We start from the raw sequence: 17,196 nt of genomic DNA, 5'->3' as shown, positions 1-17,196 counted from the left end.
GAGTTCAGTCTGATCCTGACTCCAGAGAGGAACAGTGTTACAGAAGATACAAAGACCAAGGCTTTGGGAAATGGAAACTGTAGCAGAGACACTTTGTGAAACAGCAGGGGGCGCTGTTACAGTATTTCACACTTCCAGTTCAGCAAACTTCAGTCTGGACATTTTAATTTCTTTAGCTTTGTGAAGAACAAACTCACAGCTGTTTATTTTATTTTGTTTCTGGTAACAGACCGATCAAATGATTACTGACCTCTTTAGAATCGAGGATTTCCAAAAACGAGATAAGAGTACGGTTTAATAAAACAGAACTGTATCAGATCTAGAGTCAGGACTAAAGACAGGACATTAACACAGCCCCAAAGGATGATATATAATAATGAACTCCTAACTGTACAGAGTGGAGATTATATCTGATGAGGAGTGACAGCTCTGACTCACCAGAGATGAAGAGCAGAAACAGCAGAGAAACAGTGAGAGACATTCTGAGTGAAACCATCAGCGAAACCTGGATGATCAGAAATGACACATTACTTTTTCAAGGCTCAGCAACATCTCTAAATCTGCAGAACCATGTTCATAGTGCAGACACAGAGCTCTGAGTTAAACACTGTTACTGCACTGAACATTAGATGTGTGTTACATAGCAGTGTTTCTACAGTTATAGAGAGAACACTTTGTGGATCCTGAAGGAAACTGCAGCGTTGCAGTAGCAGACATATTCCACATGAACAGACATAAACTAGTCTAAATAGAGGGGGTTATAGTTCTCATATCACTGCTACATTTCCTGTTATATACATGCACTTCACTAACAGTGCATCTCAGTAGATGCTTTAGAGTAGAAATGATCACAAGGGACCAATAGTCAACCTACATTTCTGAACCTAAAGACAACACAAATATTAGAGTCACTTCACTTCTCTTTCCATTAACAATGAATTAATGACTCTTTACTGATTCCAAAAGCACTGAGTCTTTTCCTACCTTCATTAAGCGTCGTTCATCTCTTCAATCCAAAGAACAAATGTAGAGACCAAGGGAAGCTTTATTTGTACAATCTGTCAAACTATAAATGGGTAAAATGTTGATGTCTTGCACTCTGATGTGGTTCTTCCTGTTTTTGCTGCGTTAGTTCTTCCTTATTTCATTATAATTAGACAGACTACATTCTTTTTATTAAAAATGGCAGGTTATGAAAACAAATGTTGAAAAAAACTGTTTCCTCCTGGTGCTCCGATTTTCTCTCATGGTCCAAAATCACACTGATGGGTGGATTGTCGGCTCAAAAGTGTCCATAGGTGTTAAGTTTGCGAGTGAATTTGTGAATGTTTGTCACTGTCCGAAAGACAGATCCCCCTCCAGGGTGTGTCCCTGCCTTGCACCTTCTGGGTAAGCTCCTGACACACCACGATCCTGAACTGGATTAGCAGTTACATATAATTAATGAATCATGCACATTAAGCCTTTAGCATCTATTTTAGTCCTATTTTAGCAACTTGTTATTCATAAATCTTGGTAGATTTATGTTTTCTGATCAGTTAAGAAGGCATTTTCTTTATTGTTGACTGAAATTAACAATTTATTTTGCTCGTTTTTTTCCCTCATTGATGATATTAAAATGCAGAATAATGTCCTTGGAGTAAAAGGTGTGCATGCTGCCGATGGGATGCATCTCACAATAGGGGAGGCTGTATTCGACTCAACATCTGAATGCTGTGTACTGTGGTCTGAAGAAGGAAGGCACAGAGTCGTGTCTGTTATTAAAGCTTTTAAAAATTCAGCTTTTTTTCTCCAATATCTTCAAAATTGTAATTATTCTGTTGAGGGAGGTTAGTGTACAGAGGTTAGTGTAGTCTTGACAATATGTTGAAATATTGCTACAATTAAAGCTTGTCTCTAATGTGAGTCAGTAACAAACCTTCATTTCAAAATGCTGCATTGTGAGGCAGCAAGGGAGCAACCCAGTGGGCACAGGTCAGATGAAAAGTTGTTGAGACGACATTTTTCTTTGACTTGAAGGTCGAAAAATGGTTGAATTTTAAGTTTTTAGACATCTTATTCCTAACTTCTCTTTAACGTCCTCACAGTAGTTGTTTACCAAGTTAATTTGAGGTAATTGGACGTCTTATTTATGTCAATTAATCAGTTTTCTTTAAAACCATACTTTACCCATAAAGTATTATGTTTCACAGCAGAAATAATTCTGTATTCACAAAACCTAAAGATAATGTTCTCTGGTTTGTTTAAGTCCAGAAGCTCCACAGCTTTAAAGGTGACACGGTAGGTTTGAGAAAGAAAAAACAGGTGTTGCTTACATGGCTGTGGTGTAACTTTTCTGTAAGATTTTAACCACTGTTTGAATTACCACAGAAACTCATTTGTAATTCCTGTTGTTTAGTTTTGTAGAACTTTAGGTCTGCTTTCATGCAGTTAGTGCTCTCCTCAATTTAGAATCAGTTCCCTCTACAGCAAAATAAATCAACATTACCCACCTATGGAGCAGGAATAGATCAATATCCTCATCTCAGTTCATACTTTTTAATATTTGATGGTCTCTTCATTGTCAGAATGCAGATTTTCTGCTGTGAGCAGAAAGAGGAAGCCTAGCATACAGAACCAAGACACTTTTACCCATTTACAGACACTGGGGCTTTGTAAACACACTACATTGGTTTTGAAAATGCAAAAGAATTGGAAAGCAGCAACTGGTGAGAAAATACCCTCTTAATTTTATAAAATGTATTTTTTTTTTTTTATTAAAATCGTGAACATCGCATTTAAATCAATGTATAAAATACTTCAATTCTCCAATTCAAAACATTTAAAGCAGCTTACAAATAGATAGGTGTAGGGAACAGTCCTGGAGGGTCATACTCAAGTGCACATTAACTCCTAACTAGGTCTTTGTGGTGTGCTGAACCATGTTCAACCCAGCTTTCAAGTGAGGCATTTAAGAAGAGTAATACGAATGGCAAAGTAACGCAAAAGACATGAACTGTTTAGGAGTTTATTAATGGAAATACTGTGGATAGGAACTGGATCCAAATTTTACCTAAATTATAGTTGCAACAAAAATTAAAAACTAAAATTCAAAATACTGGTTAAAATGCCTACAAACTCAAGTCGCATTTCAACACTTTGTCGATGTCATATTCACAACCAAAATCTCACATACGTTTTTAAATGTTGAAAACTGGTTGTGTTTAAGTCACGTGATGTCAAGACTAGAATCCAAACAAAGTGAGACGTCACATTAACGTTGTGTGCATTCTGTTTAGGACACAGCTCTAGTGTGTCACAAATATAGCAGTTCGAGAGGAAACTCCCACAGGGTTTTGAAGAGCGGAGCAGAGCGGTCTGTTGGTGTGTGTTACATGCAGGGTGCATTGTGTAGTGTGGAGACGTGGAACACTAACAGTGATAAAGCACTGAACAATCTGTGAAAAATCTCATTATGTGTCAGGGGTCTCAGAAGAACTTTGGTCAGAGCTCCATTATCCTGCTTTAATCATTTCAGAAAGTTACCTAGATATCTACTTCCTGTCAAAAGGCCACAAGTATACAGTAGATGATCAGTCAGCTCCTGAAGAGCTGATTCTTTGATTTAACTCTTGGTCAATGATTTTAAAAGGCAATACTTGCAGTCGACTGTGTTCCACTCAACCCCCATTGAACCTGACAGAATTTGGCATAATTTAACTGTTACTCCCTCTGATATAATGATGACAGCACAGCTTTCCTTATTGTACTGATTAGGTTTATTCCTAAACGTAAGAACTATAATATAAAATTGCACAAACAAATATACAATTATACACAAGTAACTCCAATATAAAGTAGTCCTTAATTTTAGAATATGACATAATTTTAAACTTGTACAATGAAATGTTTCTTGCCTTGTAAAATATCACTGCTATTTATTCATTATGAATTAGTTCTTAGTGTCAATGTTGACTTTTAACTTCATTAAAACCACATGAATTTAATCCTTAGCTTTACACATAAACTTATAGCTAAATGCATACTAGCAACATTAGCAGCAATGCAATATTTCAACTTCACTTAAACACAAAATAACATTCAAACACAACACAAACCTCATTGGCTGCATTAAATAACAAAGGGAGTATATGGCTTGATCTAGAATGTTCCTTGACACGTGAAAACACTTATTTTAACCTTATTTTAACACTTATTTCAACCTTGAAATTACGTAAGACAAACTTTCTGCTACTGGTGTTATCCGTGCATATAATGTGTCCCCCCGGAGACCCTTGCCGACATATAGTTCCGCCTCAGTTCTTAATGTCTTTAAGGGGAATTAACCAAAAAATAAAATAAATTATAAACTGTCCAGGTAGGCAGTTACACTCCCACCAAATCTATGATTTAAAATCATGCAAATGAAAATATACTAAGCAGAAAACTAAACAAACGCTGGCTTCAGGTCTTGAACTCCCCATAGATAATCACCAGACTGCACCTTAAAGAAGATAAAGACAGAAGAAGAAACAGTCTTCAATCAGCTTCCAGTATCGTCACCGTTTTATGGATGGGCCTCTCAAGATAGACAGGTTTGGATACGCGCTTTCCCTTCTCATCAAGGTTGGAATCACTGATGCGCAACTTCAGTCTTCTCACTCTTCCATCCTTTCCTGCATATGCTTCGATGACCCCTGCCAACTTCCACTGATTACGTGGTATAGTATCGTCTTTCAGGAGAACAACATCATTGACCCTTGCGTCTCTGCGCTCTTTGATCCACTTCTGTCTTTGTTGGAGATTCAGGAGATACTCTTTCTTCCATCGACTCCAGAAGAGGTTGGCCAAGAGTTGGACACGACGCCATCTCTTGCGAAGGTAGAGATCTTCCTTGACAAACCTTCCAGGAGGTGGAGCGAGGATTGTTGATTTCATTGTTAAAATATGATTTGGGGTAAGGGGCTCTGGGCTGGATAAGTCATTAAGACAATCAGTGGTCAGAGGTCTGCTGTTGACAATTGCCATGACTTCATACAAGAATGTTCGCAGGGATGAGCAGTCAAGTTTTCTGGTTGACTGTTCCAGGATGGATGTCAAAACACTTCTGATGGTGCGAATTTGTCTTTCCCAGTCTCCACCCATATGACTTGAGGCTGGGGTGTTCATGATGAACTCGCATCCAAGGTCCTTGAGCTCCTTCTGATCCATCTCTTTCAGTGCTTCAGCAAACTCATGTCTAGTTCCAACAAAGTTTGTCCCTTGATCACATCTTATCTGGCGTACCATTCCACGTATGGCGATGAATGAACGCAGAGCATTGATGAAGGCATCCGTGGTCAGGTCGTCGAGCATCTCAATGTGCACTGCTCTGGAACACATACAGGTAAGTAACAGCCCATAGCGTTTTAGCTCCATTCTTCTTTCTTTAATATAAAATGGTCCAAAACAATCCATCCCGCAGTAGGTGAATGGAGGGATGGTTTCCATCCTGTCCTCTGGGAGATCTGCCATCCTTTGCTGTTCTAGGCTTCTTTGGAACTTCCTGCATGTGGTGCACTTGTAGATATTAGACGATACTGCTTTGCTGCAGCCTAACATTCATATGCCATTGGATCGGAGCGCATTCATGGTCATTCCACGTCCCTGATGGAGCACTCTCTCATGAAAGTGCTTGACGAGTAATGCTGACACATGACTGTCTTTTGGAAGGACTGCTGAATGTTTAACGTGCGGATGTAGGGCAGCATGAGTTAAGCGGCCTCCTATTCTCAGAACGCCTTGGTCATCAAGAAATGGACTTAATTTGTATAGCTTGTTGGCCTTGCTCTTGACTTGTGTCTCCTTGTGGTGCCGAAGGCACTCTATCTCCTTTGAAAATGTTGCTTCTTGAACCATCTTGATAATAGTCAACTCTGCTTCTCTCCTTTCCTCTAGACTGCTTACTTCATAGGATATTGGCTGGAGACCCTTGATTTCCTTCACATGGCGCCTGAGTCTGGCGATAGCCTTTACCATTCTGGACCAGTCAGAGAATTTGTGCAGGTGATCCAACAAGGACTTTGTCTGAACATCATGGACCTGCACCTTCTTGAGTTCTGGATCACTAATTGAGATATCTCCCAATTTTACTTCTCCACTTGGTAGCTCCTTCTGCCACAGAAACCTTGAGCCGGTAAACCAGTCAGAGGATACAAGCTGCTTTACTGTGAGACCTCTTGAGGCATAATCTGCTGGATTTTCATTGGAAGCCACATACTTCCATTGTGTGGATTCTGTGCTTTGCTTGATACGTTCCACACGATTTGCTACAAACACATGAAATCTTCTGGCTTCATTATTGATGTACCCCAGGACAACCATGGAATCAGTCCAGAAGAATTCTTGTAAACACTTTACTTCCAGTTCTTTCTTGAGCATATCACTGGTACGGATGGCTACCACGGCTGCTGACAGCTCAAGCCTTGGTATGGTGGTGACTTTGGTAGGGGCGACTCTTGCCTTTCCCATCACTAAGGAACAGTGAACTTCACCTGATTCACTGACTGCTCTGAGGTATGAACATACACCATAGCCTGACACACTGGCATCAGAGAAATGATGAAGCTCATAGTGCTGTGCCTTGAAGCTTGATGGAACATAGCATCTTGGAATCTTAACATTAGCCAAGTTTGGTAGATATTGGAGCCAATGCTCCCACTGAGGTCGCAGATCATCAGGTAAAGTTTCATCTCAACTGAGCTTGCCCCAACACATTTGCTGTAGAATCAACTTTCCAAGTAAAATGAAAGGCGCTACGAATCCAAGAGGATCATAGACTGAAGCAACTGTTGCGAACACACCTCTATGAGCAAGTGGTTTCTCTTTGATAACAACTCTGAACTGGAACTCATCAGAAGCCACGCACCACTGCACTCCGAGAGCTCTTTCCATCTGCGGTTCACCCAATGCTATGTCTTTGTCCATAGCAGCTTCAGCACATTCTTCCTTGGGAATGGTTGCGAGGACTTCCTTGCTATTAGAGACAAACTTGTGCAGTCGTAGTCTGCCTGTGCTGCAAAGCTCTCTTGCTTCTTCCACCAACTGAATTGCTTGACTTGTAGATGTTACACTTAACAAGCCGTCGTCAACATAAAAGTTCCGCTATATGAACTTGATGGTGTCATTACTGAAGCGTCCCTGTCCTTCAGCTGCAATGTGCTTGAGTCCATAGTTGGCACAGCCAGGTGATGAAGCTGCACCGAAGAGATAGACCCTCATTCGATAGGTGGAAGGTTGGACTTCAAGATTTCCGTTCTCCCACCAAAGGAATCGAAGGTAATCTTGATCTTCTGCCTTCATGTGGAACTGGTGAAACATGCACTCTATGTCACACATGATTGCAATCTGGCCTCTTCTGAAGCGAAACAGAACTCACACCATGGTGTTTGTCAGCTCTGGACCAGTCAGGAGATGGTCGTTCAAGGACGTCCCTTGGAACTTGGCAGAGCAATCAAAGACAACGCGTATTTTCCCCGGCTTTTGTGGATGATACACCCCATGATGTGGGATGTACCACACTGGAGTTTTGTGGACGTCTTCTTCTGGGACCTTTTCTGCATCTCCACGAGTTATGATCATATTCATGAAAGTCTTGTAGTCTTTATTATACTGCTCATCTCTTCTCAGCCTTTTTTCTAGACACTTGAGACGGTGGATGGCACGAATCTTGTTATCAGGTAAGTTGGGTCTGTCTTTCTTGAATGGCAATGGCATTTCATAATGTCCATCACTCTTACGTATGATGCCCTCTTTCAATTTTGATAAAAATCTGAGATCTTCTTGAGAGATGTGGCTAGTTTCAGAAGCTCTTTCAGCAAAGTCAGATTCCAGCACCTTGATGACATCTGCAGGTAAAATGACTTCCTTGATCTGTGTTCTACAGACATAATACACTTCACTTGTGAGATCTGAAGAGGACTGAAGACCTGGCATCACTTTCTTCACTATGACTTGGTGGCTTACTCCAATTGCATCTCCATAATCAAGGCATGGATTACCATAGCCGACCACACTCCACCCCAAGTCTGTTCTCTGAGCAAAGGGTTGACTTTCTTCACCAGGCACCACTTGTCTTGGTACAAGGGCTTGAGGACAATTGTAGCCGATTAGCAGGCCAACATCACAGCTTTGCTGAGGAGCGATCTCATCTGCAATGTGTTCAAGATGAGACCATACCTTCGCCGTCTCTGGTGTGGGAATATGGTTCCTGTTTGCAGGTATAAACTCTCTGGAGTAGGTCACTGGAAGAGGGATTATCTTGTCTGAGTAGAACCCTCTTACCTGCTTATCAGCTGAACTGGTTTACTCCTTGTATTGAGCACCCTTGCAGTCTCTTCAAGCATTAAATGTTGTGTCACTCTGTGTATCAAGGAGTGCATACACAAGAACTTCACGATTTGGTTCAGCTGTGGCAGAGACCCACACTGGAATTATTGTGGATGTATGGGTGCCTCTGCTATTCTGGGTGACTCTATGAGATGTTGCATCACGTGATGTGCTTGTTGCTTGATCTTGTGGCTGATCTAGCTTCCCATCATTTGACTTGTCATGGTATCTACCTCCATCAGTCTTTGCTTGCATCCTTTCTTCCTTGGTGCAATCATCATGGAGGCAAGTTGGATGTCTTTTTCCACATGTCTTGCAGATATTCCTGCCTCTGCAATTCTTGGAATGATGGCCCCATTTCAAACAGCCGAAACACAACCTTTTCTCTTGAACAAACTTGACTCGTTCTGTGACTGTCTTCCTTATGAACTTACGACACTCTGGTAGACTGTGGCCTACCTTCTCACAGAAGACACAGCTTGTGACCTTGGCGTTCTCGTCTGAGCTTGTTATTAAAGCCTTTGCTCTAGGACTTCTGTTCCTTATAAACACAAAATAGCATTCAAACACAACACAAACCTCATTGGCTGCATTAAATAACAAAGGGAGTATATGGCTTGATCTAGAATGTTCCTTGACACGTGAAAACACTTATTTTAACCTTATTTTAACACTTATTTTAACCTTGAAATTACGTAAGACAAACATTCTGCTACTGGTGTTATCCGTGCATATAATGTGTCCCCCCGGAGACCCTTGCCGACATATAGTTCCGCCTCAGTTCTTAATGTCTTTAAGGGGAATTAACCAAAAAATAAAATAAATTATAAACTGTCCAGGTAGGCAGTTACATTAACTTTAGGGAACTGAACGCACAGAGTAGTTATTTCTTACTTTAGTGAAGCTATTGCCATATTATGCAGATTAGCTCTGCTCCTTGTAAATTGCCATGACTCTGGAAAATAACACACTGTGGACCTTATGAATTCTCATTTTTTAATAAAAGACTGGTCACAGATCTGTGTAAATCTGCACTAAGCAAACACTGCACTAAATAAATGTTAAAAGAAACTTTTCTGAACATTGATGAAGATTTCTTTCTTTTTTTTTTTTTTTTGGGGGGGGGGGGGGGGTGAGATTCTTGAACTAATTAAAGACCCAGAAAATCTTGAAAGTAATCTTCAGAACTTATTGGAATGAAAGCCTTCAACTTGGTAATTAAGTGAGAATCAGTTAATGCTTACAGTGTAAATCAAATTTCCTTCATTTTAAGGTTGAATTAAGGTCTTTAAAATAATTTCATAAAACAGTTCACTCTACTTCTGCTTCAGTACTAAGGGGAAATTTATTCTGCCACAATTAAAAACACAAAGTATGTTTGTTTCCCAACATATAAAGGTTTGTGCTTGTTGTTCTCCAACAGGTGGTGCTGTTTCACATGGTGGGTTTAGAGGGAGGTCCAGGTTGATGTTAATTGTAGTTGGAAACTGTTGGCTGATGTCCCAAAATCATTTTGCTTCAGTTCTATATACAGAAAGGTGACTCAGGAATGGCTTCTCTAGTGGCAGTCACTGAAATATCCTTCATAAAAACAGGTCCGTTAAAAATGTACTAATAAGAAGACTACATCACAAAGTGGATGTGAAGTGAAATTAAATCTTTATCTTGCATCTCGTTTCCTCTTTTCAGTGGGATTGAGATAAAGGCTCCGTCATGAGTCATAAATGTTTTATTGAACAGATCAGTGAATGTTATTTTACACTGCAGTAGATCACTGTCGGATCATCCAGTGTTGAGGCAGGAGACCTGAACAGCAGAACAGAGTGAGACAGCAGAAACAAATATTTCATTATCAATCCAACTGTAACTGTTACAAAAGACGGAGTATTTGATAAAGTCAGTTCCTCTCACCTGTTAGCAGCACCAGGGCGATTGCATCTGATACTTGCATCCTGAGTGTCCTCATCAGTCTTCTTTTTCACTTTAACAGGGCGGTGCTGGACAGTGGCGTACTGGACCTCCTCATCAGCCCCAGAGGCTTTAGGTGAAGAGCTTCCAGCATTCCTGGGGTTTCTGTCTCTCTGGGGAACAACACTACCATAATGAACATCGTTCTCATTGAGGGATAATAAATACATTTTTAAAAAGTGTTGAGATGCAATAGAATGTGCTATTAACAAATTTAAGATCGTAACATTTTGAAAACGTATACATTTGTGTTACAGTAATACTTATACTTTTCTATATAGTGATATTTGACAAGCTGCTCTAGACTCACTAAAGCCTTTCCCTCTATCATACATTAAAGAGTATTGTGGTGGTGCAGAGTGTGTTAGTGGCTGAGAAGCTCACAGTGGTTTTTAGGGGTTATGTTTAGAGCTTTAATTTTGTTTTGTTTTGAGGGTTGTGTTGGCAAGGTGTGGTGTTGGGTTAATTTGGGGTTCACCGTCCTGAAGATGGAGGTCTTCAAACGTGTGGTGCCACTGCATCTCACTACACACCAAGCACAAAGTGCTGCTATTAACTTGTCGTTTACTGGTTAGTGCCAAAAGTGTCAAATGCAGTAAAGTCTCAGTCTCATTACTTCACCCCAGAGCATGCACCATTATTATTATTATTATTATTCATTTCATCATTTATGCATCCATAGTGTGTAATTTCATGGTTGTGGTGGGGTCTACATGGAATCACTGGACACAAGGGAGGAACACACCCTGGAAGGGACGTCAGTCCAACACAGGCCATTATAGTTATAATTATCATTATGTATTACTATTATTATATTTCAGGACTAGTTTGTTAGCATTGTATTTTAATTGTAACATTAAATAACTACATACATTTAATCTATGTGTAGCATTTAAAGTCAAATTAGAATTAAAATAAATGCAAAATAACTTTCAATATTTAACTTAATTTATTTTGTTTGTAAATTACTCACCTGATGAAGGTTTACTCCTTCAGCAGAATCACCACTTCTCTTTCCTCTGAAAAGTAATAATAATAATAATAATAATAATAATAATAATAATGATAATAAAAAATAAAATAAAAATTGAAAAAGTAATGTAAGTTTTATCTGAATTAATATTCAGTTTCAAAGCACTTAGTGAACTAAGAAAAGATCAGAAAAGATGGGTACACTTACCTTACAAATAAAACAACAATGATGATGAATAAACCTCCAGCTACCACTGCTACAACTGCATAGAGACCTACTTTTCCAGCTCCTGTGCAGAAGAATCTTAAAGTGTAACGATGAAACTTTACTGTTCTTTAATGATCCTCAGTATATAATTTCAGTTAATACCTTTTACACCGACAGACACTGCAGCTGCTGTCTGAGCTCCGTACTCATTCTGAGCCACACAGTAGTAGGATCCACTCTGTAGAGCACTGTAACTGTTTCCAGATCCTACAGGTGAGGTTTCACCTTCTTTAAACCAGGTGTAGTTCTGCACAGGTGGATTAGCATCACTGCTGCAGGTCAGAGTCACTGAACTGTCCTCCACTGTTTCACCAGAGGGACGGATGGACACTGAGACATTCTTTGGAGGATCTACACATCAGAGAATAACAGCAGTGAGTGATCTGATCATCACAGGACACAGAGTCTGATTAAACAAATCATTATTCACTTATACAGAACATTCAGAGTCAGAGCTTCAGAGTAGTTCTCTCCGTGTTCATTACTGCACTTGCACTTGTATTCTCCACTGTCCACAGAGTGGATCCTGTTCATTGTGTAGTTCTCTCCTTTTGATAAAAATGATGTTCCTTTAAACCAGTTACACTCTGGAGGTGGATTAGCATCACTGCTGCAGGTCAGAGTCACTGAACTGTCCTCCACTGTTTCACCAGAGGGACGGATGGACACCGAGACACTCTTTGGACCGTCTGGAGGTAAAATGAGAGATTACATGTCACATGGATGAAAATGTCAGGACTAATAGATATTGTCTAAAATCAATATAATACACATTACATTTAAAATTAATTAAATATTTCAGTTTGGAAAAATTTCATACAAATTAAATAAAACAAATAAAATATAGATTAGACTGTGTTCTTCATTTTCTGATTTAAAGCTCCTTCCTGCAGATATTTCAGTGAACTCTGGAGAATTTCTGTAACTGTGTCTTTCACTCATAGATTTATTATTGTTTAAAGAGAAATTACTGCTACAGTTCAGCACCAACCCTCAGTTTCTTTATTTTCTGAGACTGAAAGAAATGAGTCTGTACTTACATCTGACATTCAGAGTGACCTCAGTAGAGTTCAGACCCTGTACAGCACAGTGGTATCTGTCCTTATCCTCTTATCCTCCCTGCTGACCGACTGCAGGTGGAGCTGCTCAGTTCTGGAGGATAAACCATGTCCATTTTTGTACCAGGTGAATGTTGGACTGTCAGTCAGACTGCAGGAGGTTTTACATGTGAGAGTGACGTTATCTCCCTCTGTCACTGTCTCAGGAACCACCACCTGCAGATCTGTAAACAAGAGAAAACACAATTACACTGTTCTCTCCTCACATTAACCTAATTAATGCCTGATTTTTTTGATAGCATCTGTACAAAAGTTTAAAAAAATGAACAAAAAAAGTGTTCTTAAAAGTCATGGCTGAATATTTTTAATTGGGTTTTGAAAATGGAAAAGAGGGAGAAGAGTGAATAGAAGAGTGTAAATATTTCCAAAGAGTGGGGAGAGCAACACTAAAAGACCAAAGAATAAAGCCTTGACCTAGGAACAGTCAGAAAACTGGAATCAGAAGATCTTTGTTTGTGTAAAGGGGCATGGAGGAGACAGAGAGGTGGGAGCAAGGCCGTAAAAGTCAGCTGCAGGATTTTATAAAGGATGTGTTCTGAAACTGGGAGTCAGTGAAGCTGTTGGAGGATGGGGGTGACACTGATTTCCATGGTGTTCGAATGTAAGGTAAGCCATAAAACTGGAAGCATTCGCCAAAATCACACTGTCTTTAAATGCTGAGTCTAGCAATGCTGCAAAGATGGAAAAAGACAGACGTGAGCTGTGTCAGAAATAGCTCCCTATTCCTTTATTACTCACTATATACAGTGTGCATTTTTACAGAGCAGAAATCAGGAGGGTAGTAAGATATTTCAGACACTACCTCAAGTGTGTATTTTGGGTATACACTATCCACAAGTCGGCAACCCGTTGCTCTTTGATCCCTCTGATGCGGCTCAGCTTTTGAAAATAATTACTGAGTATTTAATTAAAATGTATTTTTTTAGTTCGTTCATTTTCAAAATGTAATTCTATGAAGATTATGGCGATCTTGTAACATCTAAAATATTTTAATATTTAAAATATTTTTGTCGCTCTTAATACACCTCACAACTTCCAACGTGCGACACCCGCCAGTGTGCGGTTTCTTGAACTTGTCCAGCTGTTTCAGCCAAAGAACTAGAAAGAGCTGAATTTGGCATGAAATCCCAGAGCTTCTCTCGCTGAAAGTGGCTGTCTTTGTTGTTGATTGTTGACTGTCTGTCCTGAAATACTGAATATCACAGAGAAGTCATTGACTGTGGCCTGCAGAATGAAGGTATTGTTTACTAGATACAGCAAACAAGAGGATAAAGTCTGACCATGTGCTCTTCTCCAGTTTTGAAAGTTGAGTTTGTACCTACTTGGCTTGAATCATCCTGGAACCAGTGAAGTGTAAACCCTGCAGAGCACTGATTGGCCAGAGAGACTTATCAATCACAGTGAAATGCAGACCTCCAGCACAAACTCACCATCTGTATGATCTCCAGTTTACAGCAGCGACCACAGTTGTTTTTATCCGACTCACAGCAGCAGCTTATAAAATTACACTGTGGCCTTTTAAAGAGATTCAAACGTTCCTTTGATTCGTGGCTGAAGACAAACCCCAGCAAGAGGTGGATGTGCAACAAGTGACAAAATAACTGCTGATCTGTGAGAACTGGGATGTGGAGCCGTGGAGGACAAGGGCTGAAAAGCACACTGAGGCGTGCCAAGTCGAGTAGGACTTTGGGCTGAGAAATTCCAGGCAGATCATCCACAGTCAGTGGCCTAGCAGAAAGAAACATACAGACTGTAAAGCAGTTACTGAAGGAGGCAGAACTGTCAGGTTCATCATAGTCCTTCTTCATGTTGAAAGGAGTTTTGAAAGGCATGAAAGGCGTGTTGAAAGGAGAATAATTCCGCATATTAGTTAGCGTTTCCATGTTTTTATCTGTTTATCCAAGCCTCAAATAATTGTTGATTGGCTCAGTCATTACCGTCGGAGTTCGTTTTTCCGCTGCATAGCTCTCCTACGTTTATCACACCAGAGGGATACACAGATAGGCGGTAAGTTATACTCTAAAGTGTGGTGAGGGAGGTTTCCACTGAAGGTTTTAATGTTTTAGTTTCGACAAAGAACCGAAGAGTATTAAACGATTAAAAAACTGAGCAGAAACGAGTAACTCGTGCCGATATCAGTCTGAGATCCTTTTTTTATATTCGCTTTGAAAAGCTTAATTTGTTATTCACCAGCATCGCGTTTTTTTTCTTTCTTTTTTCCCTCTCTCCCCACCGTAAGTGGTGCCTGCGTTTACAGTGAGGCGCCAATGAACCAAATTGCGTTCCTCTTAAATATCTATTCATCCCCTCATTAATCCGTGTGTATTCTGACACGGGGGATGTATTGGAAATTTTGAAATGATTCCGGTGTTATTCTGCACCTCAGGACGCACATATTAATGGTCTGATTTATTTTTATGTTGGGATATAACTGCAGGTTACGATTTGATAGAGACAGGGCAGATCATTGCTGCATGCTGCCAACTTCAAAGGATTTTCCCATAACGGAGCTCAGTAGATATAGACAGGACACTCTGAGGTGAGGGAGATTTTCCATGGAACTTTTTAATGTTTTAGTCTTGAGAATGAACAGATTAGCTTTAAATTATGAAAAAAGTAAGGGAAACGCTTTGTTTGTTTACTTTAGTTTACATTTAATATAACTTTAGCTGATTTGTCTAATTTCTCATTTGTTGTAATGTTGTAACTGGATTTTCCTGCCATTTGTAGAGAAGTTACATTTTTTAAAAATAATTTTACTACAGTTTTAAAAATATCTTTATTTTTTCCCTTGATAGATTTCTTTAGTCATCTCAATTTCATGAAGTGGAAATTAATAAGTTTTGTGCATTCTCAACGAATGGTCAAGGAAGAATACTACAGCACTACAGAGAGCGTCATGGGCATCATCGAAGGAGTTCAGGCCTCGTCTGTATTCATAAAGACTGTTTGAAAACATTTCAGACACAGACTGAACTTAAAATTCATTTGAACGAACATACAAAAGAAGCCTATAAAACTGTAACCAGATTATCCTGTGATTTGTGTAACTTCTCAGAGCCTACTAACATTAACAAATATTTCACTCATCTGAAGACTCATTTGAGAATCAGAGAAATTGTTAAATGTCCCTTTGCAGGTTGCTCTTTCAAGTCTAATGTACTGTCTACTTTTACTGCTCACAGAAGTCGGAATCATAAGTTCTCCACCGTAGAAAATTTCACACCAGTGCTTTTAGTACAGCATACGAATTCTGTACCTTTAATCGAAGAGGATTTTGTTTCTGACACTGAAGATATTCTTGCATCTGATTCTGTAGCTGAGACTGAGTCTGGAATTGGAAATGGAAAGGCCCTTGAGCATCATTTGGGAACTTTGTTTCTTCGTATGCAATCACTTTTGCATGTATCAAAATCAGCAACACAGGAAATAATTGATGAATTATTTGATATTGGAGAATTTGTTCATCAAAATACTAAGACTGTCATAGATAAAATTTTAAAAGACAATAATTGCATAGTTGATGCCTCCGTTGTAGCGTCATTGACTGAGCAATTACAGTCTTTGTACCACTTCAAATTGCTCTCAAGGCAGGGACCTCTTGGTGCAAAAGACAGTCATTTTATAGAAAGAATTTTACTGTTATTGAACCAGTTGATATGTGTTAAATGCACAAGAAAAAACTCATACATTTGTTTATGTTCCAATATTAGATTTGCTTAGAAAATTGTTAGAAAGAAGTGAGGTAAATAAGACACTTGTGAGATCCAGCCAACAAGAAGGTCATTACTGTTCAGTTAAAGATGGAGAATATTTCAAAGAAAACAAAATTCTGTCAAAGGAATTGGGCATAGCTCTTGGACTATATATTGATGATTTTGAAATTTGTAATCCATTAGGTACATCAAAAAAGAAGCACAACGTTTGTGCTATATATTGGGTGATTGCTAATTTGCCTGTACGACTTCGATCAACATTGTCATCAGTTTATCTAGCTGTGTTGTGCAAAAGTGTACACACAAAAGAATTTGGGTACAGCAAAGTTTTAGAACCCCTAATTAGGGATCTTGAACTCCTTGAGAGTGAAGGTGTTTTTTTACAGAGTCTTGGCTCTGTAGCATAGTAACAGTATTCGAGTTGGTTATGTTTAATGGTGATTATTTCTTATTATAACAATTATTATTATTCTTACAGATTTAAATGACAAAAATATTAACTATTAATTAGAGAGGGAAATACTGTCAACGCTAGGTGAGTTCTTCAGGATTTTCAGACTCTTAAAGAACAAACTCCACACACTGTATTATTTCAAATAATGGAAACACTTTATTAAAAGGAAAGATAATAGTTTGATAAACATAGCACAATCATCAAAATCTCATGGAATCAACGCAGGTGAAACCAGTTCGAATTTAGTAATTGGCTAGGCTGTATGACTTGGGAATGAGGTGTTGCCAAATGATTTAATTAGGATATAATATTACCAAGAGATTTAATTCGATATCAGCTCTGAAAATGAGGAAT

At 39.2% G+C, this 17,196-nt stretch overlaps 1 pseudogene; it reads right to left on the bottom strand.

Moving 5' to 3' along the window:
- LOC136677793 (hemicentin-1-like) overlaps positions 1-17,196 on the bottom strand; it is a 122,405-nt pseudogene that overhangs the window by 51,860 nt on the left and 53,349 nt on the right.

The sequence above is a fragment of the Hoplias malabaricus genome, chromosome 2 (assembly GCF_029633855.1).
Source record: "Hoplias malabaricus isolate fHopMal1 chromosome 2, fHopMal1.hap1, whole genome shotgun sequence".
Lineage (NCBI taxonomy): Eukaryota > Metazoa > Chordata > Actinopteri > Characiformes > Erythrinidae > Hoplias > Hoplias malabaricus.
This window is presented reverse-complemented; position numbering and strand designations above follow the sequence as displayed.